This window comes from Oryzias melastigma, linkage group LG1, assembly GCF_002922805.2.
Source record: "Oryzias melastigma strain HK-1 linkage group LG1, ASM292280v2, whole genome shotgun sequence".
In the NCBI taxonomy this organism is placed as follows: domain Eukaryota; kingdom Metazoa; phylum Chordata; class Actinopteri; order Beloniformes; family Adrianichthyidae; genus Oryzias; species Oryzias melastigma.
The window spans coordinates 21,394,283-21,399,736 of NC_050512.1; the positions used below are offsets into that span (position 1 = coordinate 21,394,283).

The 5,454-nt window shown below is 35.0% G+C and overlaps 1 protein-coding gene across 1 annotated transcript in view; it reads right to left on the bottom strand.

Moving 5' to 3' along the window:
* adgrl3.1 (adhesion G protein-coupled receptor L3.1) overlaps window positions 1-5,454 on the bottom strand; it is a gene marked incomplete in the record, with an annotated part of 186,114 nt that overhangs the window by 32,893 nt on the left and 147,767 nt on the right.

Below are 5,454 nucleotides of genomic sequence, written 5' to 3' on the forward strand. Positions count from 1 at the left end.
GGGAGCAGTGCGCAATTGCGCACGTGCGCAGCTTAGAGGGAACATTGGTGTACAGACAAATGAGAAAACATAATGAGAACTGAAGAGTGATCTTACCAGAGCTAATCCACCACAAAAATAAAGAATGATGGCGTGATGTTAAAGGGACAAAGCAAACAAAAGGCAGAAACAATAAATAAGACGGATGGAGAAATACATAATTAAACAAATAAAAAACCCAGAAATTTATGAAATGGTTGAAAAGTTAAAAGCTGACAAACTGGTCTAGCCCATTGATAGCTGAAAAAAATAGGGTTAAGTTTGTTTGCAAAAGAAATAAAAATGCACCAGGGTGTTTGCAATTACTGTAAATGTCATAAAGAAACGTATGTTTAAAGACAAAGTTTTGTACAAAGTAATACTTGGTGTACAACTTTGTGTTTTATGATTGACATGCTTCTAATGAATACAACTTTTCCTTATTTTAAACTCAACTTTTCTTTATGTTGAAAACATTTTTTCATACATTTCTTTGTTTTAATTTTGCCTTTTTCTGTGTTTTATTTTGGCTTTTACTTAATTTTGAATGTGACTTTTCTTTATTTAGATTTTGGGTTTTCTTTGTTGTTTGGAAATTTACTTTTCTTTATTTTAAATACATTTTTTCTGTGTTTTAAGTTGGACTTTTCTTTGTTTTAAACCAAATTTTTCTTTTTTTCTGAATTATACAGTTTTCCTTCATTTTGAGAACAGTTTTTCTTTGTTTTGAATATGACTTTTCTTTGTTTTTAATATAAATTTTCTGCGTTTTAAGTTGAACTTTTCTTTGCTTTAAACCAAATTTTTATTTTTTTCTGAATTATATTTTTCTTCATTTTGAGGACAGTTATTCTTAGTTTTAAATACGACTTTTCTTAGTTTTGAATACAACTTTTCTTGTTTTTATTATGACTATACTATCTTTAGAATATAATTGTTTTTGTTTTGAAAATACAATTTATTTGTTTTGAATACAATTTTATTTTGTATTGGATACAGATTTTCTTAATTTTGAATGTGACTTTTCTTTGTCTTGATAATGATTTTTTTTTTGTTTTTACAAACATTTTTTTTCCTGTGAGACTACTGTCAAAAATACGTTCATAGGTATTTTCAAAACACTGATTTCACAAAGTGTAAATGTGAACTGTTGACAACTTGAGACTGAAAATCAGGAATAAATTGGCAAAACAGAAATGTTAAACAAGCTAAATATTGTTTTTAGATGTAATTGCAAAGTTGTGCACAGAGTATTACTCTGTCTTCATAAGAGTGTTTTTTTATGACTTCATAAGTTTTTGCCAAAAAAGTAATGGCGAAGTTTCGACTTTGACAAAACCAGGGATCTGCAACCTTTAGCACCAAAAGAGCCACTTTGACCAGTTTTCACCAGAACACTGAGACATTTTGAAAAATATACTTAATTTATGTTTTTGTGGTCATTCACCCAATATCTTATCAAGTGTGGCTTTGAAATATTCACAATAATCACATTACAAAAGTGTTATATTTTTTCTATATTCAACAATTTTGACTTTTTTTATTTCTGATAGCAGCAAGAACAAGCTCCTGTCAAAATAAAATACACCTTGTGTCAAAACAGATCCTCCTTCTGCTGCAGATTTACTAGAATTCAAAAAGCAGGAAAGCAAGTCAAACAACATTTTCTTTCATTATGCCTTTGGTGCCTTTTCATCCTTTTCTTCCTTTTACAATCAAAACGACAACACTGGTTGTCGTGTTTATATTTGATAAGGGATAAAAAAGCTGCATGTGGCTCCGCAGCCTCAGGTTGCAGACCCCTGGACATCCAAAACTTTCGTTTCTGCTTTTTTCTTGGAGGTGGGCCGGTTAAAGGTTTTATTGTGCCTTATGACCTCAATGCCCTGGAACTTGAGTCATTAACTGATGGCAAACATTTGCTTCAGCATTCCAGGTTCACTAAGTTATAAGACGTCGTTTAGATCCTCAGGATGCAAGCAGCTCCCTGTCATTACAGTACCAACCCCGCTGTGTTTGACTGTTGCTCTGATGCTTTTTTACTTTAATGAAATACTCTTAATTTTAGTCCAGATGTATCGGTACGCATTTCTTTTTTCTGAATATGTGGCCAGCAGTTATAGATATCATGTTCTGATGGCCTTTTGGAACTTGTCTTTTATCAGCTCCATCACAAATGCATGTTAGGTCCAGTCCATTTGGTTCTGTTGAGTCATGGACTCTGACTTTAACTGAGTCCAGTGAGGCCTGCACTCCATCATGCATTGCTTTTGTTTTTTTGACTGGAAAAGCAAGTGCTGCGCTGTTGAGAGTCATAATAGCCGATCTGAAGTTTTTACTTCTAAAACCCTTTAATTTACCACCAAATGTGCTGCTTTATTATTTTTTTGAAAACTTAATTTTCTGTGAAATAACATTAATCAGCCAAAAGTCAACATTTCTTAACATTGTTTAAAATTTAAGAAGCAGCCAGTTGGGTTCTTGTATTTATTTTTATTATTTATTACAAATTAAAATTTAAAAAATGACTTTTTGTTTATACCCTGGCTTCCTTTGCTCAACAAATATGTTTGCTGATCTTAGTCATTAAAATTTGACTTTTATAAAAGCAAATAGAAAGTTCAGGCGGGGCTTTATGCTCTTTTAAAGAACTATGAGTGTAAATTTTGCCAGTCAACAATGTAATTAAAACCATAGAAGATTTTTTTTTTTCAAAAAAACTTCAAAAACTAACTTTGCAACCTTAAATGTGCTGCTCCACAACATTTCCTTGAACTTTACAAAAGCAAAGATCAGTTTTTATTTCTGAAACATTTCATCCTGGGAATTCCGATTAACCCTGAAGCATTGAAAACAAATTAATAGGCAATATTATTATAAAAGTTCCCCTTGACAAACAAATAGCATTTGCAATGTTAAGTCTGACCTTAGACTCTAGTGCTTAAAACTTTTACTTTGAAATTTTGTAAAGTTTTTGTTTTGAGACGGGATGAAAAACACAGGCAGCAGCACTGAAATGCTATTTTGTCCAAATGCACTTTATGCAACACGACAACATAGACTTGTGACAATCTTTAAACAAATTTAACTTTGAAGACATCTTCTTTTGATTTATTTGTCCCCAGTGGAATTTTAACTATGATTTTACCCTTTTTGCCAAAATAAAATAAAATAAAAACTTTTTTAGGATAAAGGTGTTTTCGAGCGATACAGGGGGACTCGCGGTTCCAGTCTAAGACTTCCGGTTTGGCTGTTAGTGTCTGCAGGTAGGTCCTCGTGTAGAAACGGTGCAACCCCGCCCCCCCCTTTTTTTAACGATTACTGAGAGCTCTCTGTTTACAGGGTCTCCCGCTGGCTTACAGTCCCTCACACCCTCCACCTGACATCATTGTTACAGCAAAATTTCCGAGCTATATTGGTGCTATCCAGCCGTACAGTTTTGAGACAGATACCAGGTCAGATGCAGAAAACAAAGACGTACATGGATCTATTTGTCTACAAGTGGATGCATCAGAAGGGGGTGGAGCAGGAAGCTTGTGTACTTTCTACATCACAAAGACGATCTTTTTCAAACTGCATTTTTTGTCTGCTCCTGATTCACAATTAATGAAATAAAGAAATACTCAAAAATGCGATTTTGATTAATTTTCTTACATTCTTCCCCAGCAAAATGCCACAAGAACATGTTAAAAAAAAAAAAAAAAGATTTTTCATTAGAATGGGTCTGAACAAGACGACTGAAGTGGCTCTCACATTTGGACAGCTGCTCAGTGGCGCCAGAAGCAAACCCAAAGCGTAAAACAATGCACTCAGTAATGACTCCATTATCTTTTTGCTGAATCTGTGTAAAAACCCAAGTGATATCTATGAGGATTAATTACTCTAAGTGGTTGCATTTTAGTAGAAAATAAGATGGAATGTGATTGAACTAAATAGTGCTTAGTGACATTTGAAAACACAAAATTGTATGTTTTTATTTTAATTTATGCATAATTTGATTCCAGTTTTTTGTTGCAGATGAGCGTTAGAGGCACCACAATGCACTGTTTGTTACTGATGATAAACAGAGAAATTTGTTTTGGTTTCTTGGCTCCTCATCTACTTCACATTGATTTTTTTTTTTTTTTTGTCTTCTGGTCCAGTTTCTGTTCTTAAAGAATGGGAGTCTTGTTTGTAGCTCACATCATGCTGTCCAGATTAATTTTCAAACAAGCTGCAACAGTCTGGAGCATCATCGACTTCCCGGTAATTCATGGTGCATTTGTTCTTGGGAGTTAGATATTCAATATTTTCAATATTCTATTTTGTCTCCTTTCTCACTTAGCAAAAATCAGGGATTTGGGGAAATTGCCAGACAGTATATGAGTCAGGTGTGATGTGAAATCTGACTTAGCATCATTCTGGAGTGTTATGCTTACGCCACATTTAGAGCACCAAGAACGGCCCTGCCGTCTCCTCTGAAAGCGAGTGGGGGCAAAAAAAGTGCCAGACTGCAATGTGAGAGAGTGGCAAACAAACCCTAAAACCTGGCGCACGCATAATTACTAATCCAGATTGGTTAATCCGTGAACAGGAAGGGGAGCTACAATGGGAGCAGTTAATAATCGTTCCTGCATCCACAAATTTCTTGCTGCACAGGATTACTGACAGCAACAGTCCATAATAACACCAACAAAGACAGTCCAACTGGAAAATAAGCATCTGATAGATTTATGCTCTCGCTGAGAGACGTCTATGCTGACTCTCATTTATCCAAGTTTGTTCCAGAGAAGAAACAGTTCTGAAAGTCCCAGTTTAATCAAAAAATCCTGTCGCTTTCTAGAACATTAGTTCATTAGGAATTTGCCTCTCAGTTGTGGATGAGACTGTTGGAGTAAGCCCTGCCCCGCTTCCCATCATCCTTTTGTTAACATGCTCTCTCACTAGCGGAATGTAGTGTACTACATTTTTTCATTAGTTCCTGATTCACAACAAACACTCCAAAAGGTCCACCATCATGAGAATTAAACCATAAGAACTTATTTGCGATTGGGTCAAAATTGACCCATTTTCAATTGTGATGGGTCAATTTTAACCCAAACACAAAATAAGAGTTAAAAACAGGAGTGATCTGTTTGCAGGCAAGAAGATGGCGCCCAAAAACGATATTAAACTCATCATTAGCCAGAAGTGCAAATGTCGCAACCGTAGCCGGAAGCTAAATTTGCGTATGTATACTAGAAGATTTCTAACCCTTAAAAACCCTAACCCGGTTCTGTTGTTTTCAAAGGGAAGAGCGTGAACGTTATTAAAACTTCGATCGAGGACGAGGACTTTCGGCTAATGGTGCTCTGGCGCCATCTTGCTGTCTGCAGCCAGATCCTATTGTTAAAAACACCAAAAACACAATTTTCTTTGTAGTATCTTTTTAACCTTTGTGCTCTTTTATGGGGTCCA